Raw genomic sequence first — 22,298 nt, 5'->3', positions numbered from 1 at the left:
GTGGGGGGAGGGGTCTTGTGGGGCCATGGTTACGTTCCACCACCTATTGTTTGAGAAAAAAAGCCCTGGATGTCACTCTTGCCCAGGGAGGTAAGAAGTAAATTTTTTTTCCTCCCAATGTTATATATTTTTTAACCCTTATGTAGCTCTAGTGGTACCCCTCGTAGGGGCTGCTAAGTGATGTGGCCCATCTGTCACCCTGCCCAGCCCGGCGTTCACTTCTCAGTCACTCTCAGGCAGAAAACAGTCCATGTGCTTGTTTTGTTGTTTTTATTAGGGAATTTAACTTGGATGGGGTAAGGGAATTATGAGATGCCAAGCAGATTGTATCTCAATCAATTAGGTGGATTGTATATCAATCAATTGGGACAACTATGTACACAATCCCCCTGATGAAGACACGTGACCCTGTGTGGAACACGCGTAGGGGAAGGGCCAGGACGGAGCACGGAGCCATTCACTCCACTGAGATGCGATCCCTCCTGACAGGCAAACTTTGAGGCAAACTTTGGAGACTGTTATCAGATTGGTGCACTCACGCACCTTGCAAATGTGAGTACCCTAATGCAGGGAGCTTTTAATGTAATAAATATTTAAAAACGATATCACACTATCCAGTTTTTCTTTTCCTTTATTCCTAACTGTGGAGTTTCTGCTATAAACTGTGTATCTGGATTTTATCACTGAGCCATGGGATCTCAGTCTCACAGCTGAGTCGCACGCTCTGAGGTGAGCGGCTGTCCCCGGGGGGGGTCACTGGATGGCACTTGAGCATGGGATTCTGAGCACTAAGCACTAAGATAAATGCACGCACGTTGGATTTTTTATGGACTGTTTTTATGGACTTTATGTGCATTTCTTTCATATATTGGACTTTAATAATCACGTACCACATCTTGGATTTGATATTCACACTCATTGTGTGGCACTCGGCACTTTGTTGTATTTTGCACTTATCACTGTGATATATTTAAATTTTTTTTTTTTTTTTCACGGTAAATTTCAGACTATATAAATGATTTTTTCATCCATTATATATACAGGTAGTAGCTCGGTAATCTCTACTCTCATTCTAATGGTATACATCTAGTATATTATTTACAAATTGCATTTTAAAATCACTTGTTTTATATATATATATATCCTTTGTGCCTTGCTGTGGCTGGATAAGCCGCTTATGCGGTATTTTCAGTATACCTCTTATGCATTAATAATCTTCAGATTGATATTTTCACCTTAGCGCAGCGTATCTTTCGTATACATTGTATTGCACGGCATATGAAATGCGTTCTGCGCGGACAGCTAGGTGATTTCCACATTTGAGGCAATATACCATTGTGGCTCGCAAAATCCCCTTTTATCTATATAACTCCCAACTGTCCCTAATTTCGAGGGACTGTCCCTGATTTGGAGCAATGTCCCTCTGTCCCTTATTCCTCCTCATTTGTCCCTCATTTTGGTCTGATATATATATATATATATATATATATATATATATATATACTCTGTTTTCCCAAAAATAAGACCTAGCGTGATTGTCGGTGATGGCTGCAATATAAGCCCTACCCCCCAAATAAGCCCTAGTTAAAGTCCTTGTAGGTCTTATTTTCAGGGTAGGGCTTATTTTCGGGGAAACAGGGTAGGGCTTATTTGGGGGGTAGGGCTTATATTGCAGCCATCACCGACAATCACGTTAGGTCTTATTTTCGGGGAAACAGGGTAGATGTTTATAAAATGCACTTTTTAGCTTTCAAATAGTGTTTCCCAGCGCTAAACCTTTCATCCAATTTCTAAATTGCTGTATTTGTACATTTTAAAAGCCAATATAAAGGAATGGCAGTGGTAAAAAAAAAACACTTGTGGATTTAATTAATCTTTTTTTTGGGGTTAATTCTCCTTTAAGGGGGCGTGACAGGGAGCGTGTCCTATGCCCACATACGTTTGCAAGTAGGTGTCCCTCATTCCCATCTTAAAATGCTGGGAGGTATGACACTTCTCCAATCTCCTCCTGCACAACTCTTGCTTGCAGACTATTGCTCTCTCTCTCTTCCTCCTGCACAACTCTTGCTTCTAGTCAAATACCGGACCTTGTAATTTCATGGAAGGTCAGCCTTAATGTTTTTGGGACCTCACTTCAAAGAATAAAGTCTGAATTTTAGCAGATTCCATCTATAACTAGCCGTATGATAAATATAATAAAATTGGCATATCTAGGTATAAAGAGAACATGTTTGCCCCTTCAGAATGCCGCACGTGGAATGTTACCCCCCCCCCACCCCATCTCTGGCGGTTGAGTTTGCCGGCGGTGGGGGGAGTTCTCTGCAGAAGCTGGCAATCAGTCAAACGCATTTCTTTTATAACATCACCGGGGACTCCACCAGCTTTCATGTAAAGATAAAAGGAAGAAAACTGAACGGTTATTAAGCCGTAAATCCAGGCGGGGCCGTCCTATGACTAGGACAGAGGAGGCGTTTAATTAACTCCCGAAATGCCACCGCCGGGTGAAAAAAAACATTTTTTTTGTTATTACTGTAAAACTTGAAGATTTCTACTTTTTTTATTTTCTTATAAAATCCTGCCTTGGGCCTGGTTCACACCTAATTTTTAGTGCTTTTTGCAGAAACGCACTACAGTTCATTTAATATGGTTTCCCATGGGACACGCTCACATCTATGCTTTTTTCAGGTGCTGCATTTTTTGGAAAGGGTCAGGGACCTTAAAACGCAAAACGCTGCATTTTTGGTTCAGTAGACTTGAATGGAGAAGCTGCAGAAATGCATTTAGTGGATTTTTTTTGCTACAATTTTACTGCAATTTTGACGCGATTTGCGTTTTGTAGTATTTAATCTGCCCAACAACAAATTGGCCAAAAAACCCAAAACAAAAGCATAAAAAATGTAAAACATGGGCATGCAGAAACGCACTGCAAAAAGCACCGTAGAAACAGATCAAAAGCAAACTGCATTGGTGTGAATCCCCGGGCTTTATATGGAGTTATTAGAAACTGGGTGCCCCCATTCCAGCCAGCCTGATCATTTGTAATTTGTATGGTAGCTCATTCTCTGAAGGCGATAAGGACCCTCTGGCCCCATAGCAGCTATGGCTGTAGGTATGCCAGTGCATGGGAAGAATGTAAGCTCCTTGGGATTATCTGCTCTTGCTATGGAGTTTCACGTTTTTAACTTTACAGTAGCTTCAGCCTATCTACATGAACTTGATCCAGTAGCCAATAGTTCTTGCTCAGGACGACTGTGACAGCGGCAAAATATGTCTGTGCAAGAAGTGTCTGCATGGTCATTTACACCGATCAGCCATAACTTTATAACCACTGACAGGTTAAGTAGCTAACATTGATTATTTCAATACAATGGCATCTGAAAATCGGTGGGATATATTGGGCAGCAAGTAAACATGTCCCTGAAGTTGATGTGTTGAAAGAGGAAAAAATGTTTGCCAGCGACTCTGCATGGAGGACAGGACTAATCGCCCATCTGAATGAGCCCTAAATATAAAAAAAAATACTTTCCCCTTCTGCATAGACTTCAAAGTATTTTTATAAAATTGTCCCAATATTGAATATTATACCCTTGGCACTTGTCTTCTGCACATACTGCCCACTGTCATACCCACCATACCCCTCTCCTGCACATACTGCCCACTGTCATACCCTCCATACTCCTCTCCTGCACATACTGCCCACTGTCATACCCTCCATACCCCTCTCCTGCATATACTGCCCACTGTCATACCCTCCATACTCTTCTCCTGCACATACTGCCCACTGTCATACCCATTATACCCCTCTCCTGCACATACTGCCCACTGTCATACCCTCCACACCCCTCTCCTGCACATACTGCCCACTGTCATACCCTCCATACTCCTCTTCTGCACATACTGCCCACTGTCATACAATCCATACCCTTCTCCTGCACATACTGCCCACTGTCATAGCTCCATACCCCTCTCCTGCACATACTACCCACTGTCATACCATCCATACCCTTCTCCTGCACATACTGCCCACTGTCATACCCATCATACCCCTCTCCTGCACATACTGCCCACTGTCATACCCTCCATACTCCTCTCCTGCACATACTGACCACTTTCATACCCTCCATACCCTTCTCCTGCACATACTGCCCACTGTCATACCCTCCATACTCTTCTCCTGCACATACTGCCCACTGTCATACCCATCATACCCCTCTCCTGCATATACTGCCCACTGTCATACCCTCCATACCCCTCTCATGCACATACCCTCACATACGCCTGTCATACCCTTCATACCCCCCTCCCCCGCATATATCCTCACATACCCCTGTTATGCCCTCAATACTGCTCCCCTGCACATACTGGCCACTGTCATATCCTCCATACTCCTCCCCTGCACATACTGCCCACTGTCATACCCACCATACTCCTCTCCTGCACATACCACCTACTGTCATACCCTCCATACTCCTCTCCTGCGCATACTGCCTACTGTCATACCCTCCACACTACTCTCCTGCACATACTGCCCACTGTCATACCCTCCATATTCCTCTCCTGCACATACTGCCCACTGTCATACCCTCCATATTCCTCTCCTGCACATACTGCCCACTGTCATACCCAGCATAATCCTCCCCTGCATATACTGCCCACTGTCATATCCTCCATACTCCTCTTCTGTACATACTGTCCACTGTCATACCTTCCACACTCCTCTCCTGTACATACTGCCTACTACAATACCCTCCACACTCCTCTCCTGCACATACTGCTTGTTCTCATACACATTGCACTCACATCTTACCAACACTTTTTCAGCAATGTATGTATTATCGCCAACCTTGCCTGTTCTGCAATTGGTACTGTTTTGGTAGTTCACCTATAGAAACAAAACATCCATAATAAGCAGTATGGCGTGTGTTTTTTTCCTCCTTCTGCTTTGATTCTGATAATGCATTTCATCAAAATCTCACAGTTTTCGCTAAAAATGTGGCCATAACCAAACTCTCGAAATTGTACTCATGCCTAGTCAGAGAAGAGTCCACTAGACTTACCTGAAGGTTTAGACACATTCATACGTCTGGAGAGCAGATTCTGGGGAGGAGGAAGCTGGAAGACTGTATATCGGTGCACACGGTAGACATGGAGGAGATCCCACCTTCCGACACCCATCAGCCGGCAATAAAGACATGGGACGGACTCGTAGGACGGCCAATGAACTTGTGAGCCTGCGAAACAGAACAGAGAACGCGGCTTAAGGAGACGTGGGATGGCTTGCCAACATCACAGGTTGGTGCTTTCAGTAAATTCTGCATTGTGTTTGTGATATTTACATAGCGTGGCTCGTCTAATCACCCGCATACAATATTTATGAAACCTGTTCTAGCTCCATGAAGATACCAGCTTGCCTCATAATGTGATAGGAATGGCTCATAATAAGCAGAATGATGTTTTTCTTTTTTCTTTTCTCGTACATATCAGCTCGATGTTGAAAATAGAGCTTTGAAAAGCACACCGCTTGCTCTGGAGCGCTGGACTGATAGATACGGGATATCGGTGCTTTTGAATTTAATCCCAGAATGAGTCCTTTTTCAAAGGGGCTGACGAAGAATGAATGAGCAGAGTAGGCTAAACCTTGTTCCGACCTTGGGCTGCTTCCGCTCTGATAGTCTCAAAAGAGGGCATACAGTAAGTAGAAAGCTTTGAGGTGAGCGTTGAGGAGGCCCTAATACAAAACTTCATGATGCAGGAATGTTAGTCCGGGTATTTCCCCTGAAACGCGTTGGCTTATCTTAATACTATCAATAATAATTTGATATACACTGCTTTTTTTCTCCCCCTTCCCCCTTTTTTTAAAAGGGTGTTTACTCCTCCATCATTATGCATTTTTTAATAAGAATACAATTTTTATATAATATACAGTGAGGGGGAAAAAAGTATTTGATCCCCTGCTGATTTTGTACATTTGCTCACTGACAAGTAAATGATCAGTCTATAATTTTAATGGTTGGTTTATTTTAACAATGAGAGACAGAATAATAACAAAAATATCCAGAAAAACGCATTTAAAAAAAGTTATAAATTGATTTGCATTTTAAAGAGTGAAATAAGTATTTGATCCCCTATCAATCAGCAAGATTTATGGCTCCCAGGTAACAAGCTGAGATGAGGAGCACTCTTTTAAAGGAAGTGCTCCTCATCTCAGCTTGTTACCTGTCTAAAAGGCACCTGTCCACAGAAGCAATCAATCAATCAATCAGATTCCAATCTCTCCACCATGGCCAAGACCAAAGAGCTTTCCAAGGATGTCAGGGACAAGATTGTAGACCTACACAAGGCTGGAATGGGCTACAAGACCATCGCCAAGCAGCTTGGTGAGAGGGTGACAACAGTTGGAGTGATTATTTGCAAATGGAAGAAACACAAAATAACTGTCAATCTCCCTCAGTCTGGGGCTCCATGTAAGATCTCACCTCGTGGAGTTTCATTGATTATGAGAACGGTGAGGAATCAGCCCAGAACTACACAGGAGAATCTTGTCAATGATCTCAAGGTAGCTGGGACCATAGTCACCAAGAAAACAATTAGTAACACACTACGCTGTGAAGGACGGAAATCCTGTAGCGCCCACAAGTTCCCCCTGCTATAGAAAGCACATGTACAGGAAGGTCTGAAGTTTGCTAATGAACATCTGAATGATTCAGAGGAGAACTGGGTGAAAGTGTTGTGGTCAGATGAGACCAAAACCAAGCTCTTTGGCATCAACTAAACTCGCCGTGTTTGGAGAAGAAGGAATGCTGTCTATGACCCCAAGTACACCATCCCCACCGCCAAACACGGAGGTGTAAACATTATGCTTTGGGGGTGTTTTTCTGCTAAGGGGACAGGACAACTTCACCACATCAAAGGGACGATGGACGGGGCCATGTACCATCAAATTTTGGGTGAGAACCTCCTTCCCTCAGCCAGGGCATTGAAAACGGGTTGTGGTTGGTATTCCAGCATGACCATGACCCAAAACACACGGCCAAGGCAACAAGGGAGTTACTCAAGAAGAAGCACATTAAGGTCCTGGAGTGGCCTAGCCAGTCTCCAGATCTTAATCCCATAGAAAATATGTGGAGGGAGCTGAAGGTTCGAGTTACTAAATGTCCGCCTCAAAACCTTAATGACTTGGAGAGGATCTACAAAGAGGAGGAGGACAAAATCCCTCCTGAGATGTGTGCAAACCTGGTGCCCAACTACAAGAAACGTCTGACCTCTGTGATTGCCAACAAGGGTTTTGTCACCAAGTATTAAGGCATGTTTGCAAAGGGGTCAAATACTTATTTCACTCATTAAAATGCAAATCAATTTAAAACTTTTTTGAAATGCGTTTATCTGGATATTTTTGTTGTTATTCTGTCTCTCACTGTTTTATTCAATCCGAAAGTGCTGGATCACGTACTATGTACATGATCCAGTGCAGGAGAGCCGCCTTATTACAGTGATACTATTGTGTTTTAATGGTTAAATTATGTTATATGTGTGATATTTTAACAATTGTACAATAAAGTTTTGATCATTTTATATAAATATGAAGTCTGTCTCATGTGTGTGCCAGTAAAGTCCACCTAGTGGCAAGAGGCTATCTTGCATTTTTTGTTATCCTGCCTTTAACGGGCTGCCGGTGGCGCGCCTGCGCACCCTCAACCCGGAAGTGTTGAACCACGTACTAGGTACATGATCCAACGCGAGCCGCTTTGCCACCGTATATGTACAGTACATGGTTAACCACGTCATTTATAAGGTGTACTGAAAGCTCCGCTTGTAATCTCCACCAAAAGCCCATGTGACCAGGTGACAACACGGGACCAAAATTGGTAGACAAGGACAGAGTGTTGTCACTCTATACCAGGGAAGAGTCTAAACATGGCAGGATCGACTGTAGGGTCGCCACCTGTCCGGGATTCAGCCGGACAGTTCGGGTTTGGAATCATGCGTCCGGGTTTCAGACTGCCTGAAACCCGGACACATTATTCAGACTGGACTATGGCTTCCCAGCAGGGTTGCTGGCTGCAGTTGTCTAAGCCGAGAATGTCTGTTACACTCTTTCACACCTCTCAAAGCCAGCACTAACAATCCCCCCCCCCCCCAACAGAGGAGAGAGGGCTCGATCTGCACCTTTTCCTCCCGCCCCTACCCTTCTGTGTCTGCCCACACTCCATTCCTCGGCGCTGTGCCTCCGAAAAGGAAAGTGGGGGCCGGAAATTTGAAGTGCAGCAGCCTCAGAAACATCTGGATGAGAGGTGCTGACTGCCAAGGGGTGAGTGAGCTCACCATCCATCCCCTCTGAGTGAAGTCACCCCCTTCTCTCTCTTGCCTCTGAGTGAGTACACTAAGGTATATCAGGGTTCCTAGAGCACCCCTTATATCAGAGTTCCCCTCTACACCAAAGGGCACAGTGCCCCCCCCTTACATCAGACTCCTCTACATACACCAGAGTTCTCAGTGTTCCCCCTTAAATCAGGGTTCCCAGAGCATCCCTTATGTTAGAGTCCCCAGAGTTCTCCCTTACATCAGAGTCTGCAGAATCCTCCCTTACAGTGAAAGGGAACGCTGCAAGTTCAGATGTAAAAGGGGAACTCTGTGGACTCTGATGTAAAGGGGAACTCTGTGGACTCTGATGTAAAGGGGAACTCTGTGGACTCTGATGTAAAGGGGAACTCTGTGGACTCTGATGTAAAGGGGAACTCTGTGGACTTTGATGTAAAGGGGAACTCTGCGGACTCTGATGTAAAGGGGAACTCTGTGGACTTTGATGTAAAGGGGAACTCTGTGGACTCTGATGTAAAGGGGAACTCTGTGGACTTTGATGTAAAGGGGAACTCTGTGGACTTTGATGTAAAGGGGAACTCTGCGGACTCTGATGTAAAGGGGAACTCTGTGGACTTTGATGTAAAGGGGAACTCTGCGGACTCTGATGTAAAGGGGAACTCTGCGGACTTTGATGTAAAGGGGAACTCTGTGGACTCTGATGTAAAGGGGAACTCTGTGGACTCTGATGTAAAGGGGAACTCTGTGGACTCTGATGTAAAGGGGAACTCTGTGGACTCTGATGTAAAGGGGAACTCTGTGTACTTTGATGTAAAGGGGAACTCTGTGGACTCTGATGTAAAGGGGAACTCTGTGGACTCTGATGTAAAGGGGAACTCTGTGGACTCTGATGTAAAGGGGAACTCTGTGGACTCTGATGTAAAGGGGAACTCTGTGGACTCTGATGTAAAGGGGAACTCTGTGGACTCTGATGTAAAGGGGAACTCTGTGGACTCTGATGTAAAGGGGAACTCTGTGGACTTTGATGTAAAGGGGAACTCCGTGGACTTTGATGTAAAAGGGAACTCTGTGGACTTTGATGTAAAGGGGAACTCTGTGGACTCTGAAGTAAAGGGGAACTCTTGTTTTATTAACTTCATATGATTATAAATGTTATTTAATAGCAAAATATATGTATAGTTAATATTATAAAAAAAAAAATTGCTGTGCGCCGCTAAAGTGTTCGGGTTTGACTTGAAGAAAAGGTGGCGACCCTAATCACCAGGCATAATTTTAATGAAAGCTGCATATTTAAAAATGACTTTTAAAATCACAATAATTTTTTATAGCTTACAGTATATGGAATTTTAGTGATTTAGGTTTACATCTCCTTTAATAAATATGAAAGTGAATAGGATCTGAGGAATAGAGAAGCCAAAAATAAAAAGGCCAGTCATTAGCACTGATGTAAAATAAGAGATGAATGAAAAACAACTCAGCAAAATGCTCTAAAAGTCAGGATAACACAAACTGTGAATGTTATCCGTAGTGTGGGAACTTCCCCGCAAGCTGCCAAGACGATGCAGTTTGTTTGATGTATATTGAATGGTAATTAGCAAAGTCGTGAACGCAGTTCCCCAGACAAAACCGTTGAAAGAACTGGTCTAATTTATAGCATTCGCACTAATCCATTCTGTTTTTTTTCTAAGTGGGAATTCCTTTATTACTCCTAATGGGGTTAGGCTTTTAAGCAGAAGGGTTTCAGTTCCACAGCCAATCAAAATGCAGCTGTTATGTCTCTAAAGAGTGTTTGAAAATTAAACCTGGCACCTGAGTGGTTGGATCCTCTCTGTGTTTCCTGTCCTTCACCTGCAGGGCTTGTGTACACAGGTGATACCAGGGTGGATAAAAATTGGTGATTTAAAAAAAACAAAAAAAAAAAAACATCACAGGTCCCAGAAGATTGCCCGACCAATAGGGAGGCATTGCACGACTCACGCATCCCCAGTGCGCACCCGCCTTTGAAGCCGCAAGCTGTCACAGCCGGGTGCCTACACTTGCAATGCCGGCGCCGCAGAGAGGCGGAGGAGAGGAGCGACGGTTTTGGGCGGCCGCGTCGCTGGACCGCGGGACAGGTGAGTGTGCGTTTATTAAAAGTCAGCAGCTACACTTTTTGCAGCTGCTGACTTTTAATAAACACAACAATAAGTGGAACTCCGCTTTAAGACAAAACGTTCTTTTTAGATTTGGACAGAGTGGAGGCGGATTAGAGCACCTATCAGGATCTTGTTGCTGCCTGTGCCCCCAATAGGGAGATCCAACCTCTTTATTTGTCCCATTTACCATTATCACCAAGAGTGAAGGTGAAAATAGATCCCACATTTTTGTGTCGTTACCATAACAGTAATCGAGGATAAATCTTCCAATGAGGGACACTAGTTCTGGTGACAACCAGGGATTCCCTCACTTGGGAAGAATTTCCTCTCACTTCCTGTTTTGGCTATTGGGCAGGATGTGAAGGGAAATCCCCCCCCCCAATGGGACACTGATGGCAAAAAATAATTGACAGGGGTTATAACCGGGGGTGGACTGATAACTCACGGGGCCCCCGGGCAATAGGAGATTATGGGGCCCCCAGGCAATCAGAGATTATGGGGTCACACAGTATATACACACACAGTATACAATCACACAGTATATACATACATGTACACACAGTATACACAGACAGATGTAAAAAAAACACAGATTTATACATACTGTCCCTGGTTTTACTGAGGCTGGCAATCCTGATGGGGCCCCCTAGTGGCCCAGGGCCCTCGGGCAGTACCTGAGTGGTTCAATGGTCAGTCCGCCCCTTATAACCCTCCTTTACTCCAGCCAAAATTAAAAAAAAAAAAAGTTCCACAGTAACGTAGTATTCAGTATATAGACAGTAAACTGTAGGAAATCTCTCCAGCACAGCAGTATGAAAGTAACTATATCACATAATATGGTAGACAGTTAGGACCACACTTGGTACACATCAATGTTAGTAGTCTTTGTTACATTGTAACCATAATAAGAGGTTATGCACCAATTGTGGTCCTCACAATGTTACATGTATATGACATTGGTCCCCAGAACCCACCACCCAATGGGTCTTGGCAGTCACTTGGTCTTATCCATATGGGAGATTATAGGGTGGTGGCCCTGTGTTATAAAGTCTGTGATTGAATTTGATTTTCCAGGAAGAACAGATAGAAGAAGGAGGTTTGTAAAGTGAGCAATACAGTAGAAGGGAGATAGGCAAGAGAAAAGGAGAAAGAGAGTGAATAATAATCATCTAATGCCGCATACACACGACCGGTTTTGCCGTGGAATAAACTCCGAAGGTTTCTCCCAAGGAACTCCGACGGAATTCCACTCAAGCGGTCTTGCCTACACACGGTCACACCAAAGTCCGACCGTCCAGAACGCGGTGACGTACAACACGTACGACGGGACTAGAAAAAGGAAGTTCAATAGCCACTAGCCAATACCTTCCGTCTTGTACTTGCTTCAGAGTATGCGTCGTTTTTGGTCCATCGGAACAGCATACAGACGATCGGTTTTCCCGATAGGAATTGGTTCCGTTGGAAATATTTAGAACATGTTCCATTTCTAGGTCCGTCAGAATTTTCAAAAATAAAAGTCCGATGAGGCATACACACGATCGGAATAGACGATGAAAAGCTTCAGTTGGACTTTTTCTGTCGGACATTCCGCTCGTGTGTACATGGCATAATAGTAGGTAGTTTCAACAGGACTTGTTCTGTAATGTTGAAGACTTTCATAGCTTGTTCAAGACACTTCAGTTGAGAACCGAAGAAGTGGCTTGGACAAGCTATGAAACGTCTTTAGCTTTACAGAACAAGTCCAGTTGAAATGGCAAATTACTATTAGATGTATGATGACCTGAATTAATGAGAACTTTCACGGACAGAGATCTCTCCAGCAGTAGCAGTACCCACATTGAATGTTACAAATCATTAAAGCAGGGTCTCTCAACCAGGGTTCCATGCACATCCTTATGATAGATAGTGGGAAGAATGCTCCTTACACTTGTGGTCATTGAGAAGAATTCCTCCTTTACAGATAGCTAAAAAGATCAGTGGTGTCACTGGGAACTCATCTGGGAGGCAGAAATTGCTCATTGCTCAAGGAACCTCTAGCAACCTCTGCAGCAGGGTTTCTCAAATAGGGTTCCTCCAGAGGTTGCTAGAGATTCCTTGAGCAATGAGCAATTTCTGTCTCTCAGATAAGTTTCCACTGACACCATTGATCTTTTTATCTATCTGTAAGGGAGCCATTCTTCCCAATGACCACACGTGCCCCCCTTACAGATAGTTAAAAAGATCAATGGTGTCAGTGGGAATTTATCTAAGAGGCAGAAATTGCTCATTGGTCAAGGAACCCCTAGCAACTTCTGGAGGAACCCTGGTTGAGAAATCCTGCTCCAGAGGTTGCTAGGGGTTCCTTGAGCAATTTTTACCTCTCAGATAACTGACACCATTGATCTTTTTAGCTATCTGTAAGGATGTAATTCTTCCCAATGACCACAAGTGTAAGGATCATTCTTCCCACTGACCATCATACCAATATATCATGAGTTCTAGATGTATTAACCTTTAGATAGGGGTTCCCTGAGCCTGGAAAGTTATTTCTAGGGTTTCTCTGTGTTGAAAAGGTTGAGAAAGACTGTATTAAAGGAACTATCTTGCCTCCAATGTTTGGATTATGGCCCTAGTGAACCTAAAAACATTAATAATTTCCTGCTTCAGGACATTTTATGAAAATCTGTGTATTACCTCAAGAGTGAAAACCATGCCAAATTATTATCTGCTAAGCAGTGCCTATTATCAAGGATTTTTAAACAGGTCATGCTTTTCTACAGAAAGGTTCTTTTAATAATGTTATTGTACACAAAGACATTTTTGAGAATGTCCAACCTTGTGGCAGTTTTGGGGAAGGTACTTTTCTACGTGTCCCTGCGTAGAAAGCCAGCTACATAAAGACATGATTTGATGAGTTTGGTGTGGAGGAACTTGAGTGTCCTGCACAGAGCCCTGACCTCAACCCTACTGAACACCTTTGGGGTTAATTGGACCATAGAGTGTTAAAAATGTTCTTTTGGTTGAATTGGCACAATTTTCCACAGACACATTCCAAAATCATGTGGAAAGCCTTCCCAGAAAAGAGTGGAGGCTGTTATAGCCACAGACGTAAGGGGGCATATTTATGGTTTTAAAATAATGATATCAAACAAGCTTATATAGGTATGTAATGGTCAGGTGGCCACCAACTTTTGAAAATTTTTGGAAGTCCTTGAGATTCTGGGAGGGGGGGGGGTGCCTAATATCTGAGCATGGAGATGTAGCACCCCTCTGACACCCCAAAGGCAGGATAGAACCTACAGAGTCCAGGAGCTGGCTAGCATTTCACCCTAGGGCCGAGTCCATAGCTTAAATATAGGGACAGAGAAGGGATATTGGGCTCCAGTCTCTTTTGTCTTTTTAAAGTTTTATTGCTGAACAGTTAAGGAGGTGAGGGTTAGGTGTCTCAGATACAGTAGCAGATCACTTACAGATTCTCCAGATCCAGATCAATGTCCAACTTCACAGTGTCAGAACCTTTAAGCCAGCAACACTGTAAGAACATTCCCAAATTTAAGTGCATCCTCCAAGAGAGTCGCCAGACCCTTCTGAGAGACCAGCCTTCTTCCTGGCTCTCTCTCAGGCAAGGGGCCTCCCCTGGGTCTCCTCCTTGGCACAGCTTTCTCCAGACCAAACAGGACAGCATCAGGGCAACTTTAGCACATGTTTAGGCCTAAAACAGGCTGTTGGGCATAACAGCAGAGCTTGATCCAACAGCACCTCCCTAGGCCTCAGTCCAGGGAAAGAGAGCGAGCACATGAACTGTCCCAAATAGTTACATCCTTACCCAGCATGCACCAGTGGCATAAACCTCCTACTGGATTGGCTGAAGGAAATCTCATACTATGACCAGTGATACCAGCGACATCTACTGGCGACAGTGAGAAATCACAAACTAACTTAAAGGATCACTAAAGGTAAATTCTTTTTTTTTTTTTAAATAACAAACATGTTATACTTATCTCCACTGTGCAGCTCGTTTTGCACAGAGTGGCCCCGAACCTGGTCTTCTGGGGTCCCTCGGCGGCTGTCTCAGCTCCCCCCCGCAAGGACTCAACACCTTCATGTGAGCTCCCTCGCATGGTGTTGAGTGCTTGCGGGCGCGCTCCCGTGATACAACTGGCGGCCATAGCAGCTCACTGTATCACTAGGCCCCACCCCCCCGGTGTGCCGCGTCATTGGATGTGATTGACAGCAGCGCGAGCCTGTGGCTGCCCTGCTTTCAATCCATCCACTGTAACCAATCAACGGCCAGGCTGAGCGGCGAAGAGGATGTCGGGGGAGAGCGCGGGACTTTCGAGGGGTCAGGTAAGTAAAACAGGGGGGCCGGTATTGTCAGATGTTTTTTCACCTTAATGCATAGAATGCATTAAGGTGAAAAAACTTTTACCTTTACAACCCCTTTAAAGTGGTTGTACACCCTGTACAACCACTTTTACCTACAGGGAAGCCTATATTAAGGCTTCCCTGTAGGTGCTGAAAATATCTCCTAAACCTCCACGGTTTAGAAGATATTTACAAAAAAGCCCTTTGCTGATGTCTACGGCGCATGCGCACTTTAGAAAGGGCAGATCGTGCTGTTTCTAAAGGGGTCATGCCGTAAATGGTGGCTCCCGCGCATGCGCGGGAGTGACGTCACGTGACTACGGCCAGTCACAGAGCTGGAGTTATGGCCCCGGAAGGAAGACGGGTGAAGATGGACGCTCGTTGTTAGTGGGGACAGCTGTGACATCGCAGGCTTCGGTTTCAGGTAAGTGACACATAACGGGCTACTATGCAATGCATAGTAGCCCATTATGCTTTACCTTTGCAGGGAAATAAAGAGGAAGTAAAACCCATCAGGGTTTACTTCCTCTTTAGGCTTAGGGAAAAACCAGATGAAAAACTATACAATCAGTCTGAGCTAACTACAGCCCTAACCAAAAAAAGGAAATTGACATAGTAGCCCCCGTTTAGGACAAGGGGCTATGTAGAGCATAGCAGCAAACTGTAAGTATATTGCAGATTTTAGGGGCATGGTCTGTTAGCAACACACTTCTGGGGATTAAATAGCAGTGATAATATGGTCCCGTAAACAGACAACACTGGCAATATGTTGTAAAAAAATAGGAATCCTGACAATACATGGTCTACAAACAGGCAAGTATAAAAAAAAATGCACAGGAAACAAATTGGCAACCATAACAGTACATGGGTAACAAATGGGCAATGTGGATAACAGTGGCTATAACAATTACTAGAGCCCAGTTTAAGTTATTTATCAAGTGCATGGTCTCTATAGATTGGATGATTGCATACCTCCTAACTTTTTGAGACGGGAACCAGGAACACCTATTACCAAAAGTATGTAGGCATAGGACACACCCCCTGCCACGCCCCCTTAAAGGAGAATTATACAAAGTTCTGAAGATTACTTATACCTATATAATACCTATATAATCTTCCCATATAATGGTGCTCCAAATGACAGCTGGAGCCCGGCTGTATCTTGATGATTGTTGATTTTGTTCCTGCTGTTTTTTTCTCATTTAGAACCAGGATTAGTATATTCTTAACCAAGATTAGTATATACTGCGGAGTTTTTATTTACACACTTGTCCAACGATGCAAGCTTGTATTAACAATTAGGTTTTATATTAAATTATTTTGTCTCGTACAGTCATTTAATCCTAATTTTTTTTAGCATGCTGCAAGCAGGCCTTGGCTTAATGCACCGATGAGAGCGAGAGAGAGAAAGAGAGGCAGAGATGTCAAGGTAATTAAATTACAAACAAAATATAAGAAAGATAAAGACTGTAATGAAAGTGTTCTAGTGAATAATTCCTTCTGCTTACAGATCTCGCCATATTAATCAGTCTGGGAGGTGAATGCAGTACATTACAGCTTAATACAGGAAGGGAAAAAACATTTGTTTCCACCTATAAGTGGCACATTTCATTTCAGGAAGCTGGGGGTATAGGGTAGGATGGAAGGGGTATTTTCACGTGCTCAGCGCCATATCCAGAGGTTGTCTTTGGGAAATAGACGTATGAGTGCTGCCAGCATTGCTGCAGAGGTTGAAGAGGTGGGGGGTCAGCCTGTCAGTGCTCAGACCATACGCTGCACACTGCAACAAATCGGTCTGCATGGCTGTCATCCCAGAAGGAAGCCTCTTCTAAAGATGATGTACAAGAAGGCCTGCAAACAGTTTGCTGAAGACAAGCAGACTAAGGACATGGATTACTGGAACCATGTCCTGTGGTCTGATGAGACCAAGATAACCTTATTTGGTTCAGATGATGACAAGCGTGTGTGGCGGCAACCAGGTGAGGAGTACAAAGACAAGTGTGTCTTGTCTACAGTCAAGCATGGTGGTGGGAGTGTCATGGTCTGGGGCTGCATGAGTGCTGCCGGCACTGGGGGGGCTACAGTTCATTGAGGGAACCATGAATGCCAACATGTACTGTGACATACTGAAGCAGAGCATGATCCCCTCCCTTCGGAGACTGGGCCGCAGGGCAGTATTCCAACATGATAACAACCCCAAACATACCTCCAAGATGACCACTGCCTTGCTATAGAAGCTGAGGGTAAAGGTGATGGACTGGTCAAGCGTGTCTCCAGACCTGAACCCTATTGAGCATCTGTGGGGCATCCTCAAACAGAAGGTGGAGGAGCACAAGGTCTCTAACATCCACCAGCTCTGTGATGTCGTCATGGAGGAGTGGAAGAGGACTCCAGTGACAACCTGTGAAGCTCTGGTGAACTCCATGCCCAAGAGGGTTAAGGCAGTGCTGGAAAATAATGGTGGCCACACAAAATATTTACACTTTGGGCCCCATTTTAAAATTTTCACTTAGGGGTGTACTCACTTTTGTTGGCAGCAGTTTAGACATTAATGGCTGTGTGTTGAGTTATTTTGAGGGGACAGCAAATTTACACTGTTATACAAGCTGTACACTCACTACTTTACATTGTAGCAAAGTGTAATTTCTTCAGTGTTGTCACATGAAAAGATAGAAGAAAATATTTACAAAAATGTGAGGGGTGTACTCACTTTTGAGAGATACTGTAACTATATTACTATGTAACTTCAAAACTATGTAACTATAACACTTTATAATCATGTAACTTCATGTAACTTTATAACTATGTAACTATAAAACTAAGTAAGTATAAAACTATGTAACTATATTACAATGTTACTATAAAACTATTTAAACAAACAAACTATGTAACTCTAAAACGATGTACCAATGTAACTTTAAAATGATGTAACTATAAAACTTTATAACTATGTAACTATATACAGTTATTAAAAACTATGTAACTAGATACAGTAACTATTAAACTATGTAACTTAACTATGTAACACTGTAACTATATACAGAAACTACAAAACTACAGTATGCAACAATACAACTATGTACCAATAAGATGTAAATACAGTATATAACTATGAAACCATATAACTATGCAACTATAAAATTATGTAACTAAATATAACTCTATTACTATGAAACCATGTAACTATGTAACTACAATATATACCTATATACCTTTAAAACTATAATCCTATGTAACTATAAAACTTTATAACTATGTAACTACAGTATATACCTATGTAACTATAAAACTATGTACCTATAAAATTATATTAATATGTAACTTTAGAACTATGTAACTATAAAACTTTATAACTATGTAACTATATACAGTGATTAAAAAAACTATGTAACTTTAAAACTTTGAAACTATATACAGTAACTATAAAAATACAGTATGTAACAATAAAACTGTGTAACTATATAACTGTAAAACTATAAAACTGTGTATTTTTAAAACTATAAAACTATGTAACTCTATAACTATGTAACTACAGTATAAAACTATGTAACTATAAAACTCTATAACTATGTAACCATATAGTTATGTGAATGGTATGTAATATGTACTTGTGATGGGCACTCTTTGATTGCACTCAGCCATTAATCTCAGACAGGTAGCCGCCTACTAAAGGTACGAAGTCCTGCAAACGTCATTATAATGAGCAAAAAAGTAATTTGTCGGTTTGAATAAAGAGCGAGCAGAGTGCATTGTACCCAGTCAAGCACAGAGAAGGGTGCCGGTCTCGGCTCCCACCCATAATTCACTGCACACTAATTACGCCTCGGCTGGCTTCCATGAGGCCGTGTTCATTAATTTGTTTCTGAACGCCGGCACGCCGGGGCCAAGGTCAGCGACTGGCTGGAGCGGCTGATTTCGTCGTTTAACACGCTGGATGCCAAGCGGCGGCCTTTTGTTTCTGCCGGTGTCGGGCGGATAAATTATGCAAGAATTGCAGTGATGAGGTTTGTGCAAAGGCGCTGATTAATGGGAGTTCTGGCTTTTTAAAAACCTGAGATTAATTCTACACACTGGCCCAGCAGTAACCTTGTCATTGCCGGAGGAGCGGAGCTCCGTACAAGGTCGACCATTCAGGATTAGAGCGCCCTTTATAAAGGTGAACCTGTCTTCTGTGCCTTTCATGAGATTTCACATTTTAAAGGACACCTAGCTGATATATGTTGTCATGTTAAGGTGTAATACAAAATAGCTCTCCTGACTCCACAGAAATGTGCTGCCCTTTAGCAGATACACAGCAGTGCCATTAATTGTAATAGGGGTTTACACTGACCACTAATGTAATAGGGGTTTACACTGACCACTAATGTAATAGGGGTTTACACTGACCACTAATGTAATAGGGGTTTACACTGACCACTAATGTAATAGGGGTTTACACTGACCACTAATGTAATATTAGTTTACACTGACCACTAATGTAATAGGGGTTTACACTGACCACTAATGTAATAGGGGTGTTCACTGACCACTAATGTAATAGGGGTATACACTGACCACTAATGTAATAGGGGTTTACACTGACCACTAATGTAATAGGGGTTTACACTGACCACTAATGTAATAGGGGCGTTCACTGACCACTAATGTAATAGGGGTTTACACTGACCACTAATGTAATAGGTGTTTACACTGAGCACTAATGTAATAGGGGTTTACACTGAGCACTAATGTAATAGGGGTTTACACTGAGCACTAATGTAATAGGGGTTTACACTGACCACTAATGTAATAGGGGTTTACACTGACCACTAATGCAATAGGGGTTTACACTGACCACTAATGCAATAGGGGTTTACACTGACCACTAATGCAATAGGGGTGTTCACTGACCACTAATGTAATAGGGGTTTACACAGACCACTAATGTAATGGGGTGTTCACTGACCACTAATGTAATAGGGGTTTACACTGACCACTAATGTAATAGGGGTTTACACTGACCACTAATGTAATAGAAGCATACACAATAAACACTAATGTAAGGAGGGATTTACACTGACCACCAATGTAAGGGGGACCTCAGGGGGACATGATATACATATGAATACCGCCTCTATTTACATATGAATGCTGCTGGTCCGCCTCTATTTACATATGAATGCCACCGCTATTTACATATCAATGATGGTTATTTACATGTAAACACAGGGTCTGCAGGTGAGTCATCTGTACACAACAATAGGGCAGAGCTGGAATAACTGAACTTCACACTGATATATCAGGACACAGCACGGGACTAAAACCTCAAGGGACGAGGGAATTTAAACTCGGATAGTTGGCAAGTATGAGGCAGCTGCTTTGGGCCCCACAACAATGACAGGTCCCAGGGCAGCTGCCCCTTTTGCCCTGCCTTAAATACGGCCCTGACAGTAGTCACAGTACTTCCACAGACTCTAGAAAGACGACACACTCTTTGTTCAGGCATCATCTAGAGTCACCATTTACTTCCTGAACTGAGATTGCAACTCAGAGATGATACAGTCATTTAAATCCTAAAGCCTGTGCAGTTGTGTTCACGAATGTTTGACACAGATCAGCCCCTTCTGCAGTGACTTGCTACAATGTTACAATGTTACGGTCTGATCACTGGGGGAGGGGAAACTGCGGCAATGCTGTCAGTTGCCTGCAGCAGACTGATGACATCATTCAGCCTAGGCAAAGTCACCGGATTGGCTTATAAAAAAAAGGTGGAATTTTTTTTGGGGGGGGGGGATATATGGTCACCAACAGGGCCAAACACAAAGCAAATATTAGTCTTTTTTTTTTTCTTTTACTGTTTGCAGTTAATGCCTGTTTCTGCCTTTGTTTTTTTTTTAATGTGTTAGCTCTCTTTGTATATATCTATGTGTTTTTTGCAAAAAATTCAAAATAAAATTTGATTTAAAAAATATATATATAGTGGAACCTTGGATTACGGGCATAATCTGTTCCAGGAGAATGCTTCTAATCCAAAGCAATCTCATATCAAAGCGAGCTTCCTCATAGAAATCAATGGAAACAAAGATAATTTGTTCCGCATGGACTTCTGTTGCATGCAATACTACATGTGGCCAGAGGTGGGGAGGCGCCAGGGAGCCTCGGAAATACTCGGGGACAGCTCGGCTGAACTCGGAAAGCCTCGGAAAGGCTCGGAAACACTTGGAAACTGAGTATTTCTGTGTCAGAAAAGGGCGAGGGGGCACTGGGAGCCAAGTGAGAAAGTTAACAGCTTTGTGTATTTCTTCCAGATCTGTGCAGTAATCCAGTGTGAGACTTCCTGTAATAAAGACCGCTCACTGCTGCTCTCTCTCCTTGTGCAGGGTGACCGGTCTTGTCTCCGCCCCTTCCTCTAGTTTCCTGCAGGCAGACAGCCTGTAGTGGGTGTGGTCAGCCAGGGCCTTCCCTCGGCTCTGCTCTCTGCACAGGCTACCTAGGCTAAGTACAGCACAGTGATGTTGTCACTGCTACTTTTACAAGGTAATATCTGGGTTTGCAAAGGCATTTGGTGAACACAAAGTGGATTTTTATCTCTTGTGGCTATTGGGGAACTTTGTGGCTATTGAGGAATTTAAATGTGCAGCTTTGACCACTTGCCGACTGTATACTGTATATATATATATATATATATATACGGTGGCAAGGCGCCTCTCCTGTGCTGGATCACGTGCCTAGTACGTGATCCAGCACTTCCGGGCCTGGGGCGCACACGCGCACCACTGGCGTCCCGCTCCCGCTGTGATTGGACACAGCAGGGGCTAATCAGGGGGTCTGGTGAACTCTATGTCCGCCGGGACCTGACGATCATTTGGGAATTCAGAAGAACGGCGGTCTGCTTATGTAAACAAGGCAGATTGCCATTCTGTTAGTATGGAAAGGTTGTGATCCTTTGTTTCTGCAAAGCGGGGACACGGATCTCTGCCTCCCCAAACTACAAACACCTCCCCCACAGTAACCAAGCACATTTTAGGCACACATTTAACCCTCTGATCGCCCCTGATGTTTAACCCCTTTCCAGCCAGTGTCATTAGTACAGTGACAGTGCATATTTTTTAGCACTGATCACTGTATTAATGTCTCTGGTCCCCCCCAAAAACGTCAAAAGTGTCTGATTTGTCCGCCGCAATGTTGCAGTCCCACTATAAGTCGCTGATCGCCGTCATTACTACTAAAAAAAAAAAAAAAAGAAGTAAATAAAAATTCCATAAATAAATCCCATAGTTTGTAGACTCTAAAACTTTTGCGAAAATCAATCAATATATGCTTACGGGGATTTTTTTTTTTTTTTGCCAAAAACGTAGCAAAATACATATTGGCCTAAATTGATGAAGAAATTAGATTTTCTCAATTTTTTTTTATTGAATACGTTTTATAGCAGAAAGTAAATTTTTTTTTTTTTTCGAAATTGACGGCCTTTAATTTGATTATAGCGCAAAAAATAAAAACCGCAGAGGTGATCAAATA

The 22,298-nt window shown here is 43.1% G+C and overlaps 1 protein-coding gene across 1 annotated transcript in view; it reads right to left on the bottom strand.

The window, feature by feature from the left end:
* The window catches only part of LOC141102802 (G-protein coupled receptor 22-like), a 271,406-nt gene that overhangs the window by 60,148 nt on the left and 188,960 nt on the right, over positions 1-22,298 (bottom strand). Inside the window, exon 2 of the mRNA XM_073591817.1 lies at positions 5,058-5,231. The gene's annotated coding sequence lies outside the window, so the exon portion shown is untranslated. The remainder of the gene's footprint in view (positions 1-5,057; positions 5,232-22,298) is intronic.

This window comes from Aquarana catesbeiana, linkage group LG07 (assembly GCF_042186555.1).
Source record: "Aquarana catesbeiana isolate 2022-GZ linkage group LG07, ASM4218655v1, whole genome shotgun sequence".
Taxonomy (NCBI): Eukaryota; Metazoa; Chordata; class Amphibia; order Anura; family Ranidae; genus Aquarana; species Aquarana catesbeiana.
Note: the sequence above shows the minus strand (reverse complement) of the source record. Positions and strands in the feature narration are given on the sequence as shown.